This window comes from Microtus oregoni, unplaced genomic scaffold (assembly GCF_018167655.1).
Source record: "Microtus oregoni isolate MIOR12 unplaced genomic scaffold, Mior012 000031F_ref0000149, whole genome shotgun sequence".
NCBI classification, from domain to species: Eukaryota; Metazoa; Chordata; class Mammalia; order Rodentia; family Cricetidae; genus Microtus; species Microtus oregoni.
Window position 1 is genome coordinate 13,581,228 of NW_024543090.1, and position 27,865 is coordinate 13,609,092.

The following is a 27,865-nucleotide window of genomic DNA, read 5'->3' on the forward strand; positions in this document are numbered from 1 at the left end:
ATCCTTGGTGTTTTTGACTTTAGCCATTCTGACAGGTGTAAGATGATATCTCAAAGTTGTTTTGATTTGCATTTCCCTGATCGCTAAGGAAGTTGAACACGACCTTAAGTGTCTTTTGGCCATTTGAACTTCTTCTTTTGAGAATTCTCTGTTCAGTTCAGTGCCCCATTTTTTATTTGGTTTAATTAGCATTTTAAAGTCTAGTTTCTTGAGTTCTCTATATATTTTGGAGATCAGACCTTTGTCTGTTGCAGCGTTGGTGACGATCTTCTCCGAGTCAGTAGGTTGCCTTTGTGTCTTGGTGACAGTGTCCTTTGCTTTACAGAAGCTTCTCAGTTTAAGTAGGTCCCATTTATTCAATGTTGCCCTTAATGTCTGTGCTTCTGGGGTTATACATAGGAAGCGATCACCTGTGCCCATCTGTTGTAGGGTATTTCCCACTTTCTCTTTTATCAGGTTCAGTGTTTTCGGGCTGATATTGAGGTCTTTAATCCATTTGGACTTGAGTTTTGTGCACGGTGATAGATATGGGTGTATTTTCATTCTTCTACAGGTTGACATCCAGTTGTGCCAGCACCATTTCTTGAAGATGCTTTCTTTCTTCCATTGTATACTTTTAGCTCCTTTATCAAAAATGAGGTGTTCTTAGGTTTATGGGATAAAATCCGGGTCTTCTGTACGATTCCATTGGTCGACTTCTCTGTTTTTATGCCAGTACCACAATGTTTTCGTTACTGTAGCTCTGTAATAGAGTTTGAAGTCAGGGATGGTAATGCCTCCAGATGATCCTTTATTGTATAAGATTGTTTTGGCTATCCTGGGTTTTTTTTTTCCATATAAAGTTGATTATTGTCCTCTCCAGATCTGTGAAGAATTTTGATGGGACCTTGTTGGGGATTGCATTGAATCTATAAATTGCCTTTGGTTGATCCTCCCAATCCAAGAGCAAGGGATGTCCATCCATTTTTTGGTATCCTCTTCAATTCTTTCTTCAATGCCTTAAAGTTCTTGTCAAATAGATCTTTCACTTCCTTGGTTAGATTTACCCCAAGATATTTCATGCTGTTTGTGGCTATCGTGAATGGAGAAGCATCTCTGATTTCCCTCTCTGCTTCCATATCCTTTGTGTATAAGAGGGCGACTGATTTTTTGGAGTTGATCTTTTATCCTGCCACATTACTAAAGGTGTTTATCAGCTGTAAAAGTTCTTTGGTGGAGTTTTGGGGGTCGGTTATGTACACTGTCATATCATCTGCAAATAACGAAAGTTTAACGTCTTCCTTTCCAATTCGAATCCCCTTGATCCCATTATGTTGTCTTATTGCTATTGCTAGAACTTCAAGCACTATATTGAAGAGGTATGGGGAGAGTGGACAGCCTTGTCGTGTTCCTGAGTTAAGCGGGATGGCTTTGAGTTTCTCTCCGTTTAATTTGATGTTAGCTGTCGACTTGCTGTATATAGCTTTTATTATATTTAGGTATGACCCTTGTATCCCTAATCTCTCCAAGAATTTTAACATAAAGGGGTGTTGAATTTTGTCAAATGCTTTTTCAGCATCTAATGAAATGATCATATGTTTTTTTTTCTTTCAGTTTATTTATATGCTGGATTACATTGATAGATTTTCGTATGTTGAACCAGCCCTGCATCTCAGGAATGAAGCCTACTTGATCATAATGGATAATTTTTCTAATGTGTTCATGGATTCAGTTGGCCAGTATTTTGTTGAAGATTTTTGCGTCGATATTCATGAGTGAGATTGGCCTGTAATTCTCTTTCCTGGTTGAGTCTTTGTGTGGTTTTGGTATCAGAGTAACTGTAGCTTCATAAAAGGAATTTGGTAATGACCCTTCTGTTTCTATATTGTGGAATACATTGAGGAGTATAGGTATTAGGTCTTCTTGGATGTTCTGGTAGAATTCCGCATTGAAACCATCTGGCCCTGGGCTTTTTTTTGGTAGGGAGGTTTTTGATAACAGCTTCTAATTCTTCGCGACTGACAGCTCTGTTTAGATTGTTCACCTGGTCCTGGTTTAATTTTGGTAAATGGTATTTATCTAAAAAAGTGTCCATTTCTTTTACATTTTCCAGTTTTGTTGCATACAGGCTTTTGTAGTAAGATCTAATGACTCTCTGAATTTCCTCTGTGTTTGTGGTTATGTCCCCCTTTTCATTTCTGATCTTATTAATTTGCAAATTTTCTCTCTGCCATTTGACTAGTTTGGATAGGGGTTTGTCAATCTTGTTGATTTTCTCCAGGAACCAGCTCTTTGATTCATTGATTCTTTGGATTGTTTTCTTTTAAGCTACTTAAAACAAAGGCAGCGAAGACATATGAATATGGTAACAGTTCCATTGTGGAGCAAGTCACTCCAAACAAAATACCAAAGGCTAAGTGTGTTAACAAAAGTCATTGCCCTAGCATGCAGAAGACTGATGTGTACAGATTATGGGTTTCACACCAGTGTTGGCTGCATGACAAGTTCCAAGCTAGGCCAGGCTATACAGGAAGACCTATCTCAAAAAATAAAATTGATCAAAGTAGCCCCAGCTTTAAAGTATTTTGTGAACATGGTAGTTATAGAAACATAGAGAAAAAAAAGATGGGATTTAAACAGAACCCTGAGAGCTTGCTAACTCTCCAGATAAGCTATGTTCTTGTGGGGAAGACAGAGAGGAATCCTGGGAGCTAGGCAACACTCTAGACAAGCTGCGTTCTTGTAGGGAAGATTTGGGAAAGACAGAGAGAATGCATTAAAGAGAACAGCCTGCAGGAGTGACAGCTGGACATGGCTCTCTGGGGAGGTGGTGTGCCCTTGAAAACACAAACAGATAACCACACAAGATAGACTAGCCTTGTATTTCTATTTGTAGAACATTTCGAATAATATCCATGGCTTGAACTGCTAATTTATAGGAGTGAGGGTCCAGGACCATTTTTGAGCATGAGTCTGGTACTGAAGGAGCTAACAGAAATTTAACTTCACTTGTATGTTTAATTTTCTAATCATTTCAGAATTAAAAAATATCTTCTCCCATATTTATAACATTTTTAGTGTCAATGAAGATTTTTTTAATTAAAGTTATATATGAGTTGATTGGAGTTTGATAGTAGGCTTTCATTCTTGTCTGGAAGTTACTGCTGGGCCTCTTGTTCTTCTGACATTCTCACCCTTGCCCCTCAGAGCTGATGTTTAGAGAAGCACTGTCCGTCGGTGCTGTGTGCCCATCTTTGGAGGTTAGGCTGAAAGAATTGTCTCTGAGCTACTCTGGAGCGTACCTTGTCTAGCTTCTCTGGCATGTGTCTTCAGTTGAGTTCCATGCAGCAGATGGTCCAAGAAAAAGACGCCCGCTTTGAAACCCAGGTCCGCCTCCATGAAGATGAGCTGCTTCCGTTAGTAACCCAGGCAGATGTGGAGACAGAGATGCAGCAGGTGTGTTGCTCACACTCCATGGAATGACTCTTGTTTTGGTTAACATTTAATCCAGACCTCTCAGCCACTTTCCAAGCCCTGCCCTTCCCTGCTGCGCTCCACACATCCTCCATGTATTCCTTGGCTTCTTATTGGTGTCCTCTCTTTCGTTGCACATCATTTTCTGTCTTGTCCATACTTTCCCTTTTTCCTTATCTCATCAGGTCGGAACTTCCTGAGGACTTGTGGGAGTCAGCAATGGGCTGGTTTCTTTCTCATTTGCAGATTTACTGCGACCATTCATGTCCTAACCCTGATCCAAAACTTCAAATAGATGAAGTCAGTTTTGTATTTAAAAAAAAATAAAAGAGGTAAAAAGAGATTTCAAAGGCACATTCTTTTATTAAATCTGTATTTTTTAAGGTGCATTGAAAATTGACTTTCTTGTATTTGAGCTTACCCTGTACTAACTCACATTGTGTGTACTTAGAATGTGTGTGATGGCCAGAGAACAACTTTGAATGTCATTCCTTCTTTTGGAGGAATTCCAAAAGAATTCCAGCCTGAAGGAGGAACTAGAAAGGGTAAAGTTAGAGAATAAAACCCTTTCTAAGGATTTTGAGGCTTTAATGGCAAAGAAAAACCTTCTGAGAGAAGATCTGGAGCTTCAGGGAGAAGATAGTGTACTAAAACAAGCTAGCCTAGAGGCCACTGAGAAATTCCCTCAACAAACGGATGGCATCACTGAACAAGAAACACAAGCTCTGGCAGGCAAATCGCAAGAGCAAGATACTCAGAGTGTGAGCGTTAAACTTGAAGATTCCTCACGTAGTTTTAGTCCGCCATCCTTTGCCGATATTTGACTCAGGAGGGCATTTTTCTCATTTTCTAGTGTCTGGCTAAGCCCCCTGTCACTCTGTTTCTCCATCTCTAACTCAGCAATTCTTCCCTTGAGTTGCTCAAGCTGCTGGAGGTGGTCACTGATGTCATCGTGGGAGCCCAAAGTCTCACTAGTGTCAGGCGTGGCGCTGTTTGCTGAAAGAAGACACAATTGGGGGGAAAGCTGTATGGCACCAGAGGAATAGACTCAAAGTTGTCCCCTGGCACCCAGGCTGACTCAGCCCTTATACACACATGTGCCTGCACCCACATGAACATGCATATGCTTATACATGTTTATGCCTAAAAGCAGTAGCTTATGTCATGCTGGGATTCACTCTGTTCTGAGTCAGAATCCTTGTCCTGGGTGGTTCCAGCCGATTCCAAGTCAGCTCTGCTTCATCCAGGGACCGTGCACTCTGAGTTTATGCATTGGAAACCCTGGCACTGCTTTGTTCTCTCGGCACTATTGCACACTTTCTGTCCACTGAATATTGATGAGACAAGTCTTTTAAGAAGCCGTTCCTCTGCTTCTGTAACGTGCTGTGATAGTGTTTCTTGAAGCTGTCACTCTGGTTTTTATCACCTAATGAGCAAGGTATTTTATTCTGTTCTGAATGCGCTCAAATGTCCATCCTTTCACCTTCTTCTCACACCCACGAGAAGCTTCTTTCCCTTCAGCAGTTCTGACACCAGTGCTCCCATCGCATAACCTCTCCAGCAGAGAATAAATATGCTTGTGTACAAGTCATTCCCAAACTCTCCCGTTCGTATAACTGCCTGCTTAGGAACCTTTAAAAGGTTCACGATTGTCTGGGAGAAGCTTAGGATCCCTCCCTTGATCTGCCATGCAAGACCTGATTATTTGTCCTCATCTTTTCAGCCCTTTACTTGATCTTAAGCCTGCAGGCCATCAGACCCAGCTCTTCAGCAAACAGTGATGGCCCTGAGGACCTTCTACCCACATCACCATCTTATTGGTGGGAATGTATTCCTCGTTGCTTCCTTTTGGGGGCCACTCCAGATCTCAGATTCTCCTGCCACACTTCCCAGTTGCTTGCTTCTGTTTTGCCTTCTTACTTCCAAAGTGCTTGTCATCCCGTTTGACTCGCGCTGCCTGCACACAAGTGCCTATGCTCTCGGCCCTATCTTTTGACCCCGTTTGATAATTTTGTTTTTGTCACCTTGTTGTTGGTGTTCTTTGTTCTTGGTGTTGTTAACGATGTATAGTTAGCTATTTTGTCTGCATGTGTGTCTGTGTAACACATGCATACCTGGTGGTCTTGGATGTCCTCAGACTGTGGTAACAGTTATTACCATCATGTGGGTGCTAGAATTGACCCCAGCCAAATTCCTCTGGGATAGCAGACAGTACTCTTAACCACTGAGCCATCTCTCCAGCCCTGCTTCTTAATTTGAAAGAAATTTCTCTTTTCTCGTTGTTTTATGTATTTTTTTTTCTTGTTTCACGGGTAAATTTTCTAACTTACCTTTCCAAGAATGGTGGTATTTTGCTTTGTTGTTAATTCTACTGTGAGTGTATGACATGTGCAGGTGCCTGTGGAGGCCAGGAGAGGGCGCTGGAATTACAGGCAATTTTGAATTGCCCAACATGGGGATTGAACCGGGGTCCTCTGGAAGAGTAGTGAGGGCTCTTAACTGCTGAACTACTTCTCCACCTCCCATTTTGCTATTGAGACAAGGTCTTATTATATAACTGAAGCTTGCCTAGAGCGTTCAGTGTGGTCCAGGCTGCCCCCAAATTCACATCTTCATGCACCAGTCTCGCAAAGGCCAGGGTTACAGGTATGTGCCTCCACACCTGACTGGTTGCTTCTTTTGGTGAGTTTCTCTTGGTAATTCTTTATTGATGCTATAATGATCTGATTGCCAGCATTCTCACCTGTCTCAGCGCCTGTGGTTTCCCCGGCTAATGTGTCATCTGCTTCTGGGCCTCAAGTGTGTGTTGCTGCTGTCCTTTGTTGTCTTCCCGCTCTTGTGTTTGCTGCTTTTTAAAGAGCTACTGGTACGATAGCATTAATGTTTGTGAGTGGGTGAAAGGTGTGTGTTGAAGGCTGTTGTCTACCCAGGTGTCCTGACGTCATTTCTGCATCAAGCTCTTAGTGGGTATTGGGAAAGAGTTTTAAACGGATCGCAGTTTTCTAAAGGCGAGTCCATCCTAACATCCATTAACCTTGTGTTTGAGACGCATTGTTTTCTTATTTAATTCTCATGTTTGTATGAGGAAAAGTGCTGATTATCTTCATTTAATAGGTGAGGGAAACAAAGACTTAGATCAACTCTCATCCAAGAAACAGGGTATCCAATTCTAGAGCCCAAGTGTCCTTAATGGTAGGGTGTGCACCTTCTTTATAATAATGGATATCAGCTCAGCTTGAGTTAAGGCTGGAGTCCAGCTGAGATTGGCTTAGTGATAGAGCCCTTGCCTGTGTGCCTGAGTTCTGCCCGAGAATTGAGAAACAAAGACAAGATAAACAAGTCAACAACAACAACAGCACCAACAAGGAAAATGGCTGGTGTTCATGTATAAATACAGAAGTTTATGGCGGGCACATGTGTAAGTGGGAAGCCACTCTTTACATCCCCCTTCACAATAACCTGTAGGTCCCTTAAGTCTGTCTCGGGTCAAAGTCGAAGCTCTGGACCTCAGAGGTGGGGCTATGGGGTAGAATGGAAGGGATGGTTAGGCCCTGGAGCCTTGATGGCAGCTCCTTGGCTGTCTGTGGACTGTGGGAAGGTGCTCACAGTCTGTGGTGCCTGTGTGGCAAGAGCGACTGGTCAGTAAGGAATGGGAAGTCACCCTTTGTTCCCTCTGGTTAAAGCTGGAGGAACTGAAGACCCTGCAGCAGCAGTACTTACTGAGGAATCGGGAGGTCATTGAGCTACTGCCACTGAAGGCTCAGCTCCAGGAGTATCAAGAGCAGGCAGAAACCATGCAGATGATGCAGGAGGAACTTAGGCGGGAAAGCCTGGCCTGGCAGCAAGAGCTACATCAGCTCAGGTAGGATGATTCCTGCATCTGCATTTTGACCCTTTACTATTATTATTTTAACACTTTATTTTGAAATAGTTGCTGCTTTATAGAATACTGAGGAAACAGTGAGAGAGCATGTATGTACACTTCACTTAGCTTCCTTCAGTGAAAGCATCCTATATGACATGTACCTGTCATACCCAGCATCCTATGTGACGTGTTACATGCCACACCTAGCATCCTATGTGACATGTACCCGTCACACCCAGCATCCTATGTGACATGTACCCGTCACACCCAGCATCCTATGTGACATGTACCCGTCACACCCAGCATCCTATGTGACATGTACCCGTCACACCCAGCATCCTATGTGACATGTACCCGTCACACCCAGCATCCTATGTGACATGTACCCGTCACACCCAGCATCCTATGTGACATGTACCCGTCACACCCAGCTTCCTATGTGACATGAACATGTCACACCCAGGATCCTATGTGATGTGTACCTGTCACACCCAGCATCCTATGTGACGTGATATATGTCACACCAGCATCCTATGTGATATGTACCTTTGACACTCAGCATCCTATGTGACATGTACCTGTCACACCCAGCATCCTATGTGACGTGATACATGTCACACGCAGCTTCTTTTATGCATACCAAAAAAATAGCTGGTGTTCATTAGAAACTCCACTCTTTACCAAATTCAAGAAAATAAGTAAATAACAACTAATGCCTATTATTTGATATTTTACATGTGCCAGGCTTCGTGTTTGATGAGTGATGTGTGGTGTCTCATTTAATCTTTCAATAGTCCTAAGAAATAACTAGCTTATTCCTAGTTTATTGAAGGAACTTGGCAAGACTAGCATTTGCTCAGTTCTCATACCTAATATATGCAAGAACCAAAGTTCTAAGTCCTTGAGAGTCAACCCTGGTGTTGATTCTGCAATGGGGGCATGACGCCGATGAAGGACTGTGGTGGTTTCCAGTGCCCTACCTAGTCCTGCCATCAACATTCCGTATGTGTTGCTGTACACACTGACTCCCTGGTCTCGCCATCCACATCCGTACATACTGTTGTACACACTGACTCCCTGGTCTCGCCATCCACATCCATACATACTGTTGTACACACTGACTCCCTGGTCTCGCCATCCACATCCGTACATACTGTTGTACACACTGACTCCCTGGTCTCGCCATCCACATCCGTACATACTGTTGTACACACTGACTCCCTGGTCTCGCCATCCACATCCGTACATACTGTTGTACACACTGACTCCCTGGTCTAGCCATCCACATCCGTACATACTGTTGTACACACTGACTCCCTGGTCTCGCCATCCACATCCGTACATACTGTTGTACACACTGACTCCCTGGTCTCGCCATCCACATCCGTACATACTGTTGTACACGTTGACTCCCTGGTCTCACCATCCACATCCGTACATACTGTTGTACACACTGACTCCCTGGTCTAGCCATCCACATCCGTACATACTGTTGTACACACTGACTCCCTGGTCTCGCCATCCACATCCGTACATACTGTTGTACACGTTGACTCCCTGGTCTCACCATCCACATCCGTACATACTGTTGTACACACTGACTCCCTGGTCTCACCATCCACATCCGTACATACTGTTGTACACACTGACTCCCTGGTCTAGCCATCCACATCCGTACATACTGTTGTACACACTGACTCCCTGGTCTCGCCATCCACAACCGTACTCACTGTTGTACACACTGACTCCTGCAGTTCTGGACATCACTCTGCATTCATTCTGCTGAGTTTTCTTGCCAATTTTGAATTGTGTTTCCCGTTTGGAAACCTAGCTCTTTGCTCAGGATCCAAATCCAATGGCGGCTTTTCTATGAAGGTCCTCCAGTCCTGCCAATAGGAGCTCCTCCTCCAGTCCAGTCACAGCCTGCTTTCACCCCTTACTGGGTGCTTCCACTTGCAAAATAAATTTTACTCTGATATGTATTAGTTTTGCTACATTGCTAACGTTGCCTAAGAAGGGAACCCTGACTGCTCTTTGGACTGGAGAGGGATGGGGAGAGGAGTGGGGGGAGGGGGGAAGGGTGGGAGGAGGGGGAGAAGGGTGGGAGGAGGGGGAGGGAAATGGGAGGCTGGGAGGAGGTGGAAACTTGTTTTTTTTTTCTCCTTTTCTCAATAAAAAAATGGAAAAAAAAATAAAAAAAAAGAATGTTTGGAATATAGAATTTTTCTTCTTTGCACCATGAGTATATTTGAGCCATTTTTTTCATGGTGTAGAATGGAAAAAAATACCTGGGAACTTCAGGAGAAGCGGATAAAGGAACAGTACACTATGGCCATCAAAGATAAAGATAAGCAGCTCAGTCATCTGCAGAGTCTCCTGTGGTCTTCCTCACAAAGCCAGATTCTCTCTGCACAGTACCAAAGACAGGTGAGGAGATCATGTGGTTTGCGCAGGGTGCCATGATCCAGAAAAACATCCTCCTCCTATAAGTAACTGCCCATCTGCAACTTCTACAGTGGGCATGATTTCTTCTAGGGGGAGGAGTTAAGTATGAACTGTCTGAGGAGACAATGCCACGGATGTTTGTTTCCTGGCAAGCATCCCCAGAAACATCAGTCTCCGTCGATGGCTCACAAAACCTTGAGACAGAACTTCTCAGGGCTCAGCTTAATAACAGCTTAAACGAAATTCACCAGAAAGAATTAAGAACTGAGCAGCTGAACAGCAAGGTACGTGTTTTGTGCTAGACTGAAATTCAGTTTCTTTTTTTCTCTTCCTGGTGGTAAGATTCAGCACAGGCACCAGCTCCAGCAGAACTTAGGAACAGAAGTTATAAGAGCGAGTGTTTATTCCAGAGCAGAGGACACAGGCCACATTCCCCTCGCCCTTGGCCGGTCTTTGAAAGTGACTTGGGGAAACCGATGCAGAAACTTCACCCCATCTTATCACGTGTTAGTAATGTGTCAGCATCTCCTCATGCATCTCCATCAGTCACTGTCTTCCTGCTGCTTTGACTGGTCCAAGTGTTCTCAATGGCTCCTCCCAGTCCTGCCCTCTTCAGAGAAACATAAATAGGTAGGGTCTGCCAAAATTAGATGTCATTCATGAGGCTAGTGGTTAGTGAGTCCAGGGGTCTGTGAGAAAAGTTGTGAATGCCCGCAAATGTCTGCACAGTGTGGGGTGGGTGCGTGCATCTTCTCACAAGAAGTCACAGAACACGGGTGAAAGTGCTCACCTCACAATCCTGACGACTTCCGTTTCATCTCTGGATCCCACAGTGGAAAGATAGAATCAGCTCCTGAGCGCCGCTCTTCTGTGTTCTCTACATGTGTGCTGTAGAATGAACATTCCTACACTCATGCATGTGTATTTCACACATGCACACAAACACATGCAAATACTAATAACATTGTGATTCAAAAATCATAAAAATCAGGAGATGATTTTCCCAGATGAGGAGAGAAGCCCACTTGCTCAAGGCTGCAGTCATTCTGAAGTCAGTGGTCATGTGTGTGACTAGTGTGTTTACCACACATACAAGGGACTCGTTAGAGGGATAAATTCAACCATCACTAGAATGTCAGACTCCATACGCTTTGGATTCAAATGAACTGATAAACTAAATGGCTTAGTTTTGTTTGGTGGGGAGGGGTCTCCTCTCACCTACCTATTACAGAGGTTCTGACCTTTGTAGCTCTGTGGCTGTGAAGACCCAGTGACTCCTTCCGGTCACACCTCAGCTCTTGTCCCTCTCTAAATGCTAGTCTGTAGCTCTGTCGGGGCTTTTCCTCCTATGACAGCATTTTAAACAGAAACAGATGTTTATAGATGATGAAATAAATTATTTTGGTAGATGATAACAGCTGAAATTTTTTAATGATTTATCAAAGTAAAATGTAATTGGTTGTCTTCTACTCTTTTTATGCTAGCTCTTTTGGGAGCCCACCATCCAGCTCCCAAATAAATACACACACAGAGGCTTATTATTACTTATAAAATCCCAACCTTATCTTGTCTCTATCCAGCTTTTCTTTTTTTTTTATTGAAAGAAAAAAAAAGAAATTTCCGCCTCCTCCCAGCCTCCCATTTCCCTCCCCCTCCTCCCACTCCTCTCCTGCTCCCCCCATTCCTCTCCCCCTCCCTCTCCAGTCCGAAGAGCAGTCAGGATTCCCTGCTCTGTGGAAAGTCCAAGGTCCTTCCCCCTCCATCCAGGTCTAGGAAGGTGAACATCCATACTGGCTAGGCTCCCACAAAGCCAGAACATGAAGTAGGATCAAAACCCAGTGCCATTGTCTTTGGCTTCTCTTCAGCCCTCATTGTCTGCCATGTTCAAAGAGTCCGGTTTTATCCCATGCCTTTTCAGTCACTGTCCAGCTGGCCTTGGTGAGCTCCCAATAGATCAGCCCCACTGTCTCAGTGGGTGGGTGCACCTCTCATGGTCCTGACTTCCTTGCTCATGTTCTCCCTCCTTCTGCTCTTCATTGGGACCTTGGCAGCTCAGTCCAATGCTCCAGTGTGGGTCTCTGTCTCTATCTCCAACCATCGCCAGATGAAGGTTCTATGGTGATATGCAAGATATTCATCAGTATGGCTATAGGATAGGGTCATTTCAGGTTCCCTATCCTCAGCTGGCCAAAGAGCTAAATGGGGACATCGCCCTGGGCACCTGGGAGCCCCTCTAGGTTCAAGTCTCTTGCCAACCCTAAGATGGCTCCCTTAATTAAGTTATGTGATTCCCTGCTCCTCTATCCAACCTTCCTTTCTCCCAATCATCCCGTTTCCCCAAGTCCCCCCCCCCCATTATCCCCTTCTTACTTTTCTCTCCCCATCTCCCCTTAGTCCACTCCCAACCCACCCCCAAGTTCCCAATTTTTTGCCCGGCAATCTTGTCTACTTCCCATACCCAGGATAACAACTATATGTTTTTCTTTGGGTTCACCTTCTTACTTAGCTTCTTTAGGATCACAGATTATAGACTCAATGACCATTATTTGTGGCTAGAAACCAATTAAGAGTGAGTACATCCCATGTTCCTCTTTTTGGGTCTGGGATACCTCACTCAGGATAGTGTTTTCTATTTCCATCCATTTGCATGCAAAATTTGAGAAGTCATTGTTTTTTACCGCTGAGTAGTACTCTAATGTGTATATATTTCACACTTTCTTCATCCATTCTTCTATTGAAGGGTATCTAGGTTTTTTTCCAGGTTTTGGCTATAACAAATAATGCTGCTATGAGCATAGTTGAACAAATGCTTTTGTCATATGATAGGGTATCTCTTGGGTATATTCCCAAGAGTGGAATTGCTGGGTCCAGGGGTAGGTTGATCCCGAATTTCCTGAGAAACCGCCACACTGCTTTCCAAAGTGGTTGCACAAGTTTGCTTTCCCACCAGCAATGGATGAGGGTACCCCTTCCTCCACAGCCTCTCCAGCAAAGGCTATCATTGGTGTTTTTGATTTTAGCCATTCTGACAGGTGTAAGATGATATCTCAAAGTTGTTTTGATTTGCATTTCCCTGATTGCTAAGGAGGTAGAGCATGATCTTAAGTGTCTTTTGGCCATTTGAACTTCTTCTGTTGAGAATTCTCTCTTCAGTTCCGTGCCCCATTTTTTAATTGGGTTAATTAGCATTTTAAAGTCTAGTTTCTTGAGTTCTTTATATATTTTGGAGATCAGACCTTTGTCTGTTGCAGGGTTGGTGAAGATCTTCTCCCAGTCAGTAGGTTGCCTTTTTGTCTTAGTGACAGTGTCCTTTGCTTTACAGAAGCTTCTCAGTTTTAGGAGGTCCCATTTATTCAATGTTGCCCTTAATGTTTGTGCTGCTGGGGTTATACATAGGAAGCGATCTCCTGTGCCCATCTGTTGTAGGGTACTTCCCACTTTTTCTCTTCTATCAAGTTCAGTGTGTTCAGATTGATATTGAGGTCTCTGATCCATTTGGACTTGAGTTTTGTGCACAGTGATAGATATGGGTGTATTTTCATTCTTCTACAGGTTGACATCCAGTTGTGCCAGCACCATTTGTTGAAGATGCTTTCTTTCTTCCATTGTATGCTTTTAGCTCCTTTATCAAAAATGAGGTGTTCATAGGTTTGTGGGTTAAAATCCATGTCTTCTATATGATTCCATTGGTCGACTTTTCTCTTTTTATGCCAATACCACACTGTTTTCATTACTGTAGCTCTGTAATAGAGTTTGAAGTCAGGGATGGTAATGCCTCCAGATGATCCTTTATTGTATAAGATTGTTTTGGCTATCCTGGGTTTTTTGTTTTTCCATATAAACTTGATTATTGTCCTCTCAAGATCTGTGAAGAATTTTGATGGGACCTTGATGGGGATTGCATTGAATCTATAAATTGCCTTTGGTAGAATTGCCAATTTTACTATGTTGGTCCTCCCAAGAGCAAGGGAGATCCTTCCATTTTCTGGTATCCTCTTCAATTTCTTTATTCAAAGACTTAAAGTTCTTGTCAAATAGATCTTTCACTTCCTTGGTTAGAGTAACCCCAAGATATTTTATGCTGTTTGTGGCTATCGTGAAAGGTGATGCTTCACTGATTTCCCTCTCTGCTTCCCTATCATTTGTGTATAGGAGGGCGACTGATTTTTTGGAGTTGATCTTGTATCCTGCCACATTACTAAAGGTGTTTATCAGCTGTAGGAGTTCTTTGGTGGAGTTTTTGGGGTCGGTTATGTATACTATCATATCATCTGCAAATAACGAAAGTTTAACGTCTTCCTTTCCAATTCGTATCCCCTTGATCCCCTCATGTTGTCTTATTGCTATTGCTAGAACCTCAAGCACTATATTGAAGAGATATGGAGAGTGTGGACAGCCCTGTCCTGTTCCTGATTTTAGTGGGATGGCTTTGAGTTTCTCTCCGTTTAATTTGATGTTAGCTGTCGGCCTGCTGTAAATAGCTTTTATACATTTAGGTATGACCCTTGTAGCCCTGATCTCTCCAAGACTTTTATCATAAAGGGATATTGAATTTTGTCAAAAGCTTTTGCAGCATCTAATGAAATGATCATATGGTTTTTTCTTTCAGTTTATTTATATGATGGATTACATTGATAGATTTTCCTATGTTGAACCAGCCCTGCATCCCAGGAATGAAGCCTACTTGATCATAATGGATAATTTTTCGGATGTGTTCTTGGATTCAGTTTGCCAGTATTTTGTTGAGGATTTTTGCATCGATGTTCGTGAGCGAGATTAGCCTGTAATTCTCTTTCTTGGTTGAGTCTTTTGTGGTTTTGGTATCAGAGTAACTGTAGCTTCATAAAAGGAATTTGGCAATGACCCTTCTGTTTCTATATTGTGAAATACATTAAGGAGTATAGGTATTAGGTCTTCTTGGAGGTTCTGGTAGTATTCTGCATTAAAACCATCTGGTCCTGGGCTTTTTTTGGTAGGGAGGTTTTTGATAACAGTTTCTAATTCCTCGCGACTAACAGGTCTATTTAGATTGTTCACCTGCTCCTGGTTTAACTTTGGTATGTGGTATTTATCTAAAAGAGTGTCCATTTCTTTTACATTTTCCAGTTTTGTGGCATACAGGCTTTTGTAGTAAGATCTAATGATTCTCTGAATTTCCTCTGTGTCTATGGTTATGTCCCCCTTTTCATTTCTGATCTTATTAATTTGCAAATTCGCTCTCTGCCGTTTGATTAGTTTGGATAGGGGTTTATCAATCTTGTTGATTTTCTCCAGAAACCAGCTTTTTGTTTCATTGATTCTTTGGATTGTTTTCTGTGTTTCTATTTTACTGATTTCAGCCCTCAGTTTGATTATTTCCAGTCTTCTACTCCTCCTAGGTGAGTCTGCTTCTTTTTTTTCTAAAGCTTTCAGGTGGGCTCTTAAGTCTCCAATATGTGCTTTCTCCGTCTTCTTTAAGTGGGCACTTAGTGCTATGAGCTTTCCTCTTAGGACTGCTTTCATAGTGTCCCAAAGGTTTGAGTATGTTGTTTCTTTATTTTCACTGAATTCAAGGAAGACTTTAATTTCTTTATTTCTTCTTTGATCCAGGTGTGGTTCAGTAGTTGACTGTTCAGTTTCCATGAGTTTGTAGGCTTTCTGGGGGTAGCATTGTTGTTGAATTCTTACTTTAATCCATGGTGATCTGATAATACACAGGTGGTTACTAATATTCTTTTGTAACTCTGAAGGTTTGCTTTGTTACCGAGTATGTGGTCAATTTTTGAGAAGGTTCCATGAGCTGCAGAGAAGAAGGTATATTCTTTCCTATTTGGGTGTATCCAGCTTTTCTTTAACTTATATTATTCTGACTAACTTTGCCTCTGGGCTTTTCCCTTTTCTCACTTCTGTGTACCTTACTTTCCCTCTTACTCTGCGTCTTGCTGTATGTGGGGGGGGGGGGGGGAGGGGGCTGGCCTCTGCCATCCTCCTCTCCTTATTCTCTCTTGATCCTCCCTCCAGATTTGTCCTTCTATGTATTCTCTCGGCCTGCCTGCCAGCCCCGCCTGTCCTTTCGTCTGCCTTGCCACTGGCCATTCATCTCTTGATTAGAACATCAGTTGTTTTAGACAGGCCAAGAATCACAGCTTCACGGAGTTAAACAAATGCAACATAAACTAAAGTCACACACATTAAAGTAATATTCTACAACAGTTAACACACAAAAGTAACAGATCATTGGCATAGAAGGCTACGTGTTCACAAAGAGATGTGTAACAAGCAATCAAGATAAAGAACCAGGATGTCTCACACCCCGGCAAGTCCATCATTCCTCTTCTAATCACAGGCTTAGAACTAAGTGGAGCCGTTTGCAGTATGAACATACTGCTATAGTCCATCATCACTCTGGATAAGAAATAGTTCTCTTTAGAGTCTGGCTACAAGGAAGGCACCTCCCTAGCCTCGCTCATCCACTAGTTAACAAGTAACTGTCATTGCCGGCTGAGAGTCTGCTCATGGGGTAGGCACTGAGGACACACATAAAACCTTAAGTCATGTGAGCTTAGTCTCACTCCCTATAGGTCCCAGCTTCTCACTTGAGATGAAGTTGAGGGGCCGTCACACGTGTTTCTCTCTAACCCTGTCTGCCCTCGCTCCTTTGCTAAATGCTAAGGTGTTGTACACAGTTCTACCTGCTTAGCTCAATGTCTCTGTGCAGTGTAGGAATGTGATAGAAACCTTAAAACGTGACTAATGGTATAATGTTAGTCTAGCCTTAGTGGACTGAATTCAGTTAGCCTGTGAGTAAAATAGAGGCAGAAACTGAGGAGCCTAAGTGGTCTGTGCACTGCACATCTCTGTAGTGGCAGCCCCACAGCAGCCGTTCCTAGAGCAGTGGTTGCTCCAGTGAGACTCCATGTACACTGACTGGGAGGGCTGTGCCCCTGGATCCTATGCCTGCTCCTAACCCCAGAAACCTAGACAGAATGCAGACAGCCAAGACGGGTTACGAGTGGCTGATTAGTGATCGACTATTTGTCTTTGTAGTTCATAAGCCTTGCTTCCAACAAGTTTATGGGTCTGACCTCTGTTTCTAGATTTACTAGAGACAAAATGAGAAACAATTTTAAAATGGGGAGATTTGTTTTGCTTGCGTTTACTTGTGTTTGGTGTACCTGGGGGCTGTTCATTCCAGCTAGGATTGCTTCTCCTGTGGTGGGAGAGCATGGGGTTAGTCCTCACCCTGGAGTTCCTATTGTACTCAGCCCACCACCCTCAAATAACTTTAGCTCCCCCAAAATTCACACCCTTTTCTCCAGTAACAGCCTTTCTTCCCACACCCATGCCTTTCCAGTGCCCTTACTGTAGTTTAGATTGGGAAGCATCATAAAGTAGGTGGGACTCAAGACTGAGATCCACACCTGTGAGCCTTGCTCTGGGAGCTGCTGCTGCCATGGCCTTGAGTAGTGTAAACTTACTTCCTTTTTCCATCTGTACAAAAGGAGGGAGGTGCTTTCTCTGCTTCTTTCAATGAAGATGGAATTTGTCCAAATGTTTTATAAACTGAAACTTGATCTTTAGAGTAACAACCACACGGAGTCATCTGGAGCCACATTCAGTTACAGAGCACGTTGTAATCATGTGTGCTATCTGTGTGCATCCAATGTGTTTTCCCAGTTGTCTCTAGAAATCTGTTTTCTCTGAAGCATTGATGAACTTTCTTAACAAACACGTAGAAGAGAATCCTCAAGAGAACACAAGACTCATAGCCAGATCCATCCATTTCCTGTGACCCAAGCCTTCCCGTGTCTCCGTGGTGGGTACTCAGGAGGACGTCTCCATGGCTACCAATGTATCTGGGTGTTAATCGTGACTGAAGTTTAAAATGACAGTCCACAAGTGAAGAATCCCAATTCTGGTTCAAGAGGAGTCCATCCCAGTCAGCTAAATGTTTTCACTCATAGTAAAAATGTTTTCTGGTTTAGAAACCAGCAGTTAGATTGCTTTGCCAGGTAGTGGGTACCCTGACTGAACTTGTGCAGGGACATATCTGACTGTGGCTTATCCCTCGGGACCTAGAGAAAAGGTTGGCATACTGTTTCTACTTGGTGAGCATCTGGGCTCTCACTTGTGCTTCACAAGTACACATAGAGACTTATAACTTCTGTCTGCTCCCTTGGAAACATGTACACCCAGTAATACTATGACACACATTTTTAAGTGTGAGCTTGCTCTCTGTCTATACTGAGTTCTAGGGCTTGTTATTTATTAGTAATTTTAGCATGGAACCAACCTTCTGCGCTTTGCATACATTCCTGGAATAGCCTGTTCTACTGGAATTTTTGTTAGGGGGTTGGTTCTCTTTAATCGTTATTCAGTTCATAGTCCTTGGAACCAGTAAAAATAAACCAGTTTCCTGCTCTTCCTCCAGAATTAGTTTCCTTTCGTGGCTGAAACACTTAGGTATTTTTCCCTTTGAAGAAGCAGGCCGCGGTAGGACTCTAAGGTAGATTCTGCACTGCAAATCAGGTAGGTCCTGCAAGTTCAGGCCAGTTGCCTAAGCACTGCTTCCAGTGATGTGGTCTGGGCTGGCACTTATCCTCACCCCTGCTGCAATTCTCACAGCTGCTGGAGGAGAAGAACACCCTCTCCATCCAGCTCAGCGACGCCAGCCAGAGTCCCCACAAGAGCCAGCACCACTCCAGTGACCTCTCCAAGCACTGCGCTGTCCTGGAGAAGCAGGTGCAGGAGCTGTAGGAGGTTAAGGCAGCAGCAGGAAGTACTCAGAGTGATAGCTAGGGATTGTCACTTCCCTACACAGTGGAAGGCTCTCGGTTTGCACACACATGGTGTCTGAAGAGCTTCCCTCACAACTGTTGTTGTTTCTAGGGGCCACCACGTATTCCAGGCGTGCCCCAGGAAATAAATGGAGAAAAAAAGAGGGATCCGGAGGCCACAGGGGAGACACAGCCAAGGTACAGGAGCATGATTCGCCCTCCATCATACACTGTGTGCAAGGAAATTGGGTGGTAGACAAGAGAGGGTGATGGGTGAATATGATAAAACTATATTATCTACGTGTATGAAAACATCGTAATGAAACCTATTGTTGTGTATGGCCAGTGTATGTTATTTTAATGAAATTGAGTTGTAATCTTGGTGGAGTAGAGTTCGCCATATGCTCTTAGTGTGGCAGGGGGCAAGGTTGGGTGTCTTGGTGTAACCCTTTCTAACATTGTCCCCTGAGACAGAGTTTCTCATTGAACCTGGCACTTGCCATTTTTCAGTGACCAGGGGTCATTAGCCATCCTCCTGCCTCTGTCTTCTCCCTAGCCCTGGGGACTGCAGGTGCACACAATCAGGCAGCTCTCACATGGCTGCCGGGGGTGGGGATGCAGATCCTCACGCTTGCAAAGCCAGCGCTCTTCCCAACTGAGCCATCTCCACGACCCCATCGTCAGAGTTTTTAAAGGGCCAAATGAACGCATTCTCATCACCTGTCTGACTCCCAGATTTTGTTTGTTTGTTTTTGAGACAAGTTCTTTCTGAGTAGCTCTGGCTGGCCTGAAACTTGATTTGTAGACCAGGCTGGCCTTGAAGTCACAGGCCTCTGCCTCCCAAGTGCTGTGATTAAAACTATATGTCACCGCACCTAGCTAGCCAATTGAAATTTTAAAGATTGTAACCTAAGGGAAATAGAAGAGCACTTAAGAAGGAGTGTGGCTTGATTTATTGGCAAATGCACTACCTAACCCTGAACTTCCCTTTGCCAGTCACCGGCTTTTGGCCATCTAGGAGGGCATGAATGTGTGTGATATTGTGGGTACTCTACCGCAAATGTGATTGGAAAGACACAGCTGTGTCCTGCTCATTACTTATTCCACATCAAGGAAACTGGAGATCACTGTGTGTGAGAAGGTGGTGTGGCTGCAGCATTCTGTTGCTGAGATCCCCTTTACGTGGAAAGAAACAGCAGACACCTCCATTACATGTGTAAGGGCGAGTCACTGTGTCCGCCGTCTCTTCCCTCAGAATGAACGGCACTAGGGGTGTTTGTGCCTTCTTGCAATGCCTTCCCCAGGGAGCAGGTCTTAGCTGAGATTTCCTTCTTTCCCATCCAGCTTATATACAGCTTTTGTTCTCAACACCGTCTAGGTAGCCTTGAGGGTAGGCTCTACGGGAACACAGTGCAGCTTGTGTAGTGGCCTTGCAGAGACTTTCAGACACATTTGTTCATGGCCGTTTCTCTGCCACTTATGAGAAACCTGGTCCGTGGGGAGGCTCGGGACCACTTGAGACAGCTTATTCAGGATGAGTCTGGAGCCTGTGTCTGGACCACATTAACCTAAGGTTAGCCCCTCCCCCCTTTCCTTCGGACTGAGAGCAGAATGGAGGCCAGGTGTTGATGATGCACACCTTTAATCCCAGCACTTGGGAGGCAGAGGCAGGTGGATCTCTGTGAGTTCGAAGCCAGCCTGGTCTACTGAGCAAGTTCCAGGGCAGACTCCCTAGGTGCATAGAGAAACCCTGTCTCAGAAAACAAAACAACGATAACAACAAACCCAGAATGGAGAGCAGGGCCACTAAATATGGCCCACCTGAACCAGGTTCAGATTAAGGTATTTCCTCTCTGCTGAAGAAGACAGCAACCCATAGAGAAGTGTCCAGTTGATGGAGATTCCCTGTGTGGGGAAGAAACATGAAGAGGAAGGGGCTTCGCATGCCCCCCACTCCAGTTAAAATGTCTGCCCTGAGTGACGAGACAGGCCTTGCCCTGTTGTTCACAGAGGCCACTGAGTAATGGCAGCTTCTCCTTAAATGGAGAATTTCCAGAATGAAGTAATAAGTACATCAGCAGAAATCAGAGCAGAAGCTGCAGACGCTGCAGTGGTTGCAGCTCAGCCTCATGCTAAGAGTCCTACAAAATTTCTTGAGTTCTTTGCCTATTATAAATTGAAAAAAAAAATGTTGAGAGTGATGGAGCATGCCTGTAATCCCAGCCCTGGGAAGCAGAGCCAGGACAATAGTAAGTTCAAAGCCAGTTTGGGCTGCATAGTAAGCCCCTTGCTCAAAAACAAAGAAAAAACCAGGGTGGGGTGGAGATGGAAGGGGAGAGAGAAATGAGTGAGTTTCTGAATGAAATGTAGTGTGTGTGGGGGGGGGGAGGAACATGAGGCATAAAGACAAACGGGCATTGGGTTCTAGTTCCGTTGTTAGTCGTGCTTCCATGGGTCAGACACTAACCAGCTTCCCAGCCGGAAGCACCCAAGCCAGCATCCTCAATAAGCAGTTCCTTTACTACTGTGTGGGCCTGGCCTATGGGAGAAATCTCTGCTGCCAGTCCCCAAGCCACCTTCCCAGGATGGCTGGGAAGATGCTCATGCAGGGGACGTGTGCTGTATCTTTCTCTCAACACAGGCTGGGGCAGAGTGAATGGAATCCGCCGCCCCAGACTCCTACGATTGGTACCGGTGGCTCTCACGAAACATCTGTATGGATAGATGTCCCAGACAGCAGCTGCCGAAGGGTAAGAGGGAAGGACGCAGGGAGAACTCGGCTGTGGGAACAGGCTGAGGTATGGAGATGAGCAATGTTATTGGTGTTCAGCCCCTGAGGAAACTTTCTCCTGGAGTGCCGCTCTGCTGTGAGGATGGGATCAGTTGGCTAAGATGCAGAATTACTGGTGAAGAGAAAGAGCCTCAGGTGGAGCTGACTTCCTCATGTTGTTGTTGTTTTGTTTTGTTTGTTTCAGACCCCCAGCACTGCTATTTGGAAGAGGGTTCTGCGACCATTCTAACATTCCCGGTCCCATCTATTCCTGACGGCTCATGTCCTCCTCATCCTGTTTTTCACAAGTTATAAATAAACTTTTCACTTTATATATATAAACAACCACAGCTCTCAGAACTTGTAATTCCTTCATCTCTAATGTCAGAATTGTAGTTTTTAGAACAGCCTTCCCACTTCCAACCCTTCCGTATCTTAGAAAGTTCCCATAAAAACAGAGGACAGGTTGGGACTCAAGGCCTGGTGCATCCTGTTTTCTGGATGTCCCTCCACTGGGGCTGGGGCATGTGTGCGTGTCCTGAAGCCACTCAGGAGCCGGAGCATCGCAACTTCTAGCTCAAAAACCCCTGAGCTACGGCTCGTGGTTGTAAGTTATTCTGTCTTCAATGCCATTGTCACCCGGCTCTGCGAACAGGGCTTAGACAATGGGAAGAGAAGAGGAAATTCCTGATCCAGACCTGAGAGCAGTGGTCCCCCCTTGCTAGCCGCCGGCTTTCTCATTGCCGACATCATGTCTTCCCTTCTGTGCTCATCACCTGAAGAGGGAGGACTGATGGGCTCACCGATCAGCTCTATGTTCTATGGTGATTCCATTTTAGTCACAACCTCCCAAGGACTTTCCTGAACTATTGTAAAATAATAAAGTGTTATTTTCGGAATGAAGATTTGTGTGGGGTTGTCTGTCGGCACAGTTGTTACGTACCTGTGTCTGCTCTCTGGAGAGTGGAGGAGGGATGGTTCCCAGAGTACTAAAGTTCTGAAAAGCCTCCCTTCTCACTGACCAGCCTCAGAGGGCTGTGAGCATCCTTCTAGCCTCAGCTGCTGAAGCCAAAGCAGACGAGGTGGGGGGAAGAAATCCACCCCGAGACTGAGTTAAAGAAGCAGAGTGCCGGGGTGAAGTCCTGAAGCCTTGTGTATTGTTCTGAGAGAACACTGGAAAATGTTGGGCATTTGCCTGCAACTCCAGCACTCAGAAGGCCGAGACAGGAGATCATAAGTTCGGGGTCAGTCTTGTCCATATAGTTAAGTTCAAGATAGCCTGTGGTACATAGCAAGACTGTCAAAGAAGAAAACAGCACAACAGCAAATCAGTCTCCTAAGACACGCAGTGCAGGAGTTTCATACCTCATGCAGGTTGGGTGGGTATAATTATGCTTTTGTACGAAATTGCTGCTTGGGAAAAGGTGGCTGGCTATCTCATTGTACAAGTGGATTTCAAACCAAATCTTTTTGGTTTCAAAGCTATTCCTGCATGTCACACTCCACTCAAGGGACGAACGGTGGATATCTGTAAAGGGGAAATGAGTTTTCTCTGTCTCATCTCTAAAGTCCTATGGTTTCTCCAGAGAACAGCATTGCCATATGATGTGTTATAACGTCTGCTCTGATACTTTTAATTCTGACATTGGATTAGAATTCCAGGTTAGCTAGAAGATTTCCCCTTTCTACATTGTCTCTACTTTAAAACAGCTTTAACAGAACAAATGAAATGTCCCGAGTCCAGTGTCCATCTGGAAGGGACCTTAAGAGCTGTCTGTTCTCCTGCAGAAAAGCTCTGTTCTTCTGTAGAAATGCCTCTTCAGTCCAAGATTAGAGAAACCGGTCTGGGACCCTTTCTGGGTTCATTATCTCTAAGCAAATCAGGTCACAATTCCATAGCCCACCAAGGTCAGAAGAGCCTGGGTCAGATTCAATAACAAATTCTTATGATTATCTTGGGACTTCTTTGCTGTCTCTTTGTCACTGAGGACCTCAGGCTGCCAGAGGAGTCAGGTGTGTTTGGGGGAAGGGGAGATGGGGAGGGAGAAGTGGAGGATGGGGAGAGCTTGGGGAAATGGGACTGTTGAGATGGAGGAAGGGTGGATATGGGAGCAGGGAAGAAAATATCTTAACTAAGGGAGCCATTTTAGGGTTGGCAAGAGTCTTGGCTCTAGAGGGGTTCCCAAGTGTCCAAGGGGATTTCCCCAGCTAGGTCCTTTGGCAGCAGAGGAGAGGGTGCCTGAACTGGCCTTCTCCCATAGCCACACTTATGGATATCTTGCATATCACCATAGAACCTTCATCCGGCGATGGATGGAGATAGAGACAGAGAAACATTGGAGCACTGGACTGAGTTCCCAAGGTCCAGATGAAGAGCAGAAGGAGGGAGAACATGAGCAAGGAAGTCATGACCACGAGGGGTGCGTCTACCGACGGAGATGGTGTGACTGATCTAATGGAAGCTCACCAAGGCCAGCTGGACTGGGACTGAATGAGCATGTGATCAAACCCGACTCTGAATGTGGCTGACAATGAGTGCTGACTTTTGACAAAGAAGCAAAATTGTGAAATGGAAAAGAAACATATTTAACCTTATTATTTACTTTTAATTCACCTGAAGTTGTAGTTCTCAGAGGCTTCTTATTTTAAACCTGTATTGCAGCTTTCAGTTGAAATTGCACTGCATGGCAGGGGGAAGAACACAATCTCTCTCGGTCTGCCAACCTGTCTTTCTAAGCTCTGGCGGGCAGATTTTTAAATATCTTTTTTTTAATTTTAACTTGTAAATCATAAAATTAGGAGACTTTTTGAATTCTCTCCTTTGTTTTATTGATTGACTCTGGGGTACTGACTGTGGGAGGTTAAATTTGCTCTCTAAACTTACTTTTGCTCCTGCTTGCCTTTTACCCAAAGGTGGGTTAGAATCAGGTGACTTCTGTGCTCACATAGTGTCTCAGTCTCAGTGGTCACCTAGGTGATTCTTGGGCCAAAAGCTGTTTTCCTACCTCTTTAACAAGTGATAAAAGTTGCAATTCTGCATCTATCACACTTACAGATTTTAAGTATCTTTGCCATTGTTTTTCTTCTACTCTTATAACTCCCTTTAGCTATCAACATATGTAACTGAATACTCTTTTCTATTATTTACAAATTTTTACTCCAGATCTAAATTTTGTCCCGTTTGTCTACACTTTTTTTAAATTCTGATCTCTATTTTTGAGTGCTCAATATTCACATATCCACCAACTTTTTTCTCATTGGTTATATAGCCAAAGAAGGTATGCAAAGAGACTGACCAGAATTATAAAGTGATAGAGGATTAGAAAATAAAAGATTATAGAATTAAAGATTTGGAGAAAAATTAGAAATAAGTAAGAATAAAGAAAAAATCTTTAAAAGAACTAAGAAAATTGAACAGCATTTGTGCAATTAGAAAGAGAAAAAGAAAGCAGTTTCCTGTAGCAAAATAATGGATATTTTATGAGGAATGATAAGCAGTGATTTTCAGAGCTATCCTTCAGAAACCATAAAATTAGAATAAAAATACAATAATTTCAGGTATGTTATATATAAGTATTTTGCATATATTCATTGCACAGTGATAAATTTCATGAATCCATTCTCTTTTTTAATTCTTTTGAATGTGTATAAGATAACAATTATTATTACGGTATTTTTGGGTTTTACGTTCTAAAACTCTTTGAAGACATTCTCAATTTATCAGTTGTGAATTTGACTATCTTTTTTATTTGCAATGCCCTTCATCTAGGAAGAACTAAAAATTTGCCTAAAGTGAATTTAGCCTAAAATGATAACTCATAATTAGAGAAGAGTGAGATATAAGTACAGCAACAATAGCAGAAGATATCATATATGAGAAATTAGGAAGATTAGAATTAAAAGACAACAGTGCCAACAGCTCAATTTTTAGCACAGGGAAAGTTCTATAAATATGTCTAGACCTGTTTAACTTGAGGTCCATGCCACAAGAGGGAGCCTCATGCCCTACAGTGCCTGGATGGCCTGGATAACCCAAAGACTTGGGATAGAAGCAAACACAATTGGAAAAAAGATCAATGAAGTGATTCCTAATAATATTCTGCTATAGTCATAGAACAGTGTCTTGTCCAGTCATCTCTGGCAGCAGATGTGAGCGGGTGAAGAGATCCACAGCCAGACATTATGTGGAGAGAATGTGTAAATTGGAGGTCTCTGTCTGGTCCCTCCCCTCAGAGATCGGGGACCTCCAACCAAGAGGGGGAGTAAAGACTGTAGGAGTTAAAGGGGATGGAATACACCAGGAGAACATGGCTCACTGAATCAATTATGCGGGGCTCACATGAGCTCATAGAGACTGAAACAGTAGGCACTGGGCCTGCATGTGTCTGCAGGAGGTCCTCTGCATATGTCATGACTGTCAGCTCCGTGTTCTGTGAGACACCTAACAGGGAGTGGGGGTCTCTGGCTCTTCTTACCTGCTCCTTCAGTGCTTTTCCTTCTGTTGAGTTGCCTTGTCCTGCCTCATCTGAGGGCTTTTGCCTTGTCCTATTGTATTTTGCTTTGTCCGATTTGGGCTGTCATCTCTCATCTCTTAGAGACCTATTCTTTCTGAAGAGGAAACAGAGAGGGAGTGGCTCTAGGTGAGAGGGGAGGTAGGGAGAGGTATGAGGAGTGGAGGCAGAAGATTGTAGTTGGGATGTGTTGTATGAGAGAAGAATCTTTTCAATGAATAAATATAGGTATGAAATACAAACATTAAAAAAGTTTCTAGATTGTACACAAGGACAAGATGTTCATTTACTTGGAATCCATACTTACCCACAGAGAAAACTCCTAAGACTGGTGTTTGGAATTGTCTTCACTTACACATTAGCCCTACTTGAAAGTGCTGTTTCATAAACACATTCTTTACACTCATAACTATTGAAATATCCATGATGAGAAAGACCATCCTATGTCTTTGCCTAGTGTAGTAATTAATGATTTTCCTTGGCCTATACAAAAGTATGAACCAAGGTGTTGAAATACGGAGCGGCGGGCTGTGTCCCGCCACCCAGCTAGCTTTACCCGAAATAATTACACGGAAACTGTATTCTTTTAAACACTGCCTGACCCATTAGTTTTAGTTTCTTATTGGCTAGCTTTTACATATTGATCTAACCCATTTTTATTAATCTGTGTAGCCCACGAGCTGGCTTACCAGAAATGATCTTAACCTGCGTCTGTCTGGAGTGGGAGAATCATGGCGACTCCCTGACTCAGCTTCTTTCTCCCAGCATTCCGTTCTGTTTACTCCGCCTACCTAAGGGTTGGCCTATCAAATGGGTCTAGGCAGTTTCTTTATTAATAAGAAATCACTCCCACATCACCAAGGAATACATATTCCAAGACATTCAGTCCTTAATGATGGACAAGGTGTTTGGTATTGACGTTCCTAGTACAGAGTCATCAAGTTCAATATCTTCACTGAGCAGTGCTCATGTAAACCATCCTCCATGTGTATTTCTTTTTCAGTCTAGAAATATTGCAAGCTTACTCACACACTCAATTGAAATACTTCATATTTGAAACTTCTCAATTTGTTTGGAAAATCTCTATTTTTAATTATTATTGTAGGAAATTTAAATGATTGTGTCCTTTTCAAATAAATACATACACAAATAAAAGAAAATGACTTTGTAGCCTCAAATTTTCTGGACTCAATAAACTAAATGTTTAGTTGTTCTTTTGATACAATGTCCTTTTGTGTATTCCAGGTTGGCCTCCTGGCAATCCTCCTGCCTCAGTCAACTAAGCTGTGTACCAACATGCCCAAATAGCTTAAAAATCCTTTTCATGATTTCTCATTTTCTTTCTCACTTTACACCACACTTTAAAACTTACTATTTTTCAAAATTCTTTACCAATATTTTTTCTAGTTGTTGTTCAAAAATAAAATTAGTACAAACATAACCTATAAATGATAGGAGAAAATCAAAAAATAAATATAAATCCACGGAACTTTAGATATTCTTTTGTTTTTAAATTATCCATATCATATCTAAAAATGAAATTAACTGTTTATAAAAGAATCTGAGATGGATATGAATTAGAAGTAGAATTTTAACCATTTGAAAATGCTAGGAGGAGGAAACTGAACAAAAGTCTCCCATCTTCAATGTCATATCCCTTCCTACTCTCTTATTCTGTTTTCCTTTGTAGTTTCCTGTGGTTGATAATTTCTGTGATCTACTTGAGAGTTTGTCATTTAGTTTTCAGGATTGTTTAAGCTAACTCATATCTTTTGTCTCTGGAAATTAAAACTCTCATATATTGAACATTTTATTTTCTTGAAAAATGTTAAATGTTTTGTCTGTATTTTTGCAAGTGCCTCAGGTAATGTGATACACAGGTGTGTTCTGCTGTCTTCCACTCTGTGGTCTCTTGACTTTTTGTATATGCTTCTCTACCACGCTAAACTACTAACACTGGAACTCTGTTTCTTACTTTATTGCTCTAAATAATAGAAAATTTTCCAGGGAAGGAACATTGCCTTATATAACTATACATCCACAAGTTTCTGTCAAGATTTAAACA

The 27,865-nt window shown here is 43.2% G+C and overlaps 2 pseudogenes; one reads left to right on the top strand and one right to left on the bottom strand.

Annotated features, from left to right (window-relative positions):
- Positions 1-22,192, top strand: part of LOC121465517 — a 30,523-nt pseudogene extending 8,331 nt beyond the window's left edge.
- The window catches only part of LOC121465632, a 553,860-nt pseudogene that overhangs the window by 448,825 nt on the left and 77,170 nt on the right, over positions 1-27,865 (bottom strand).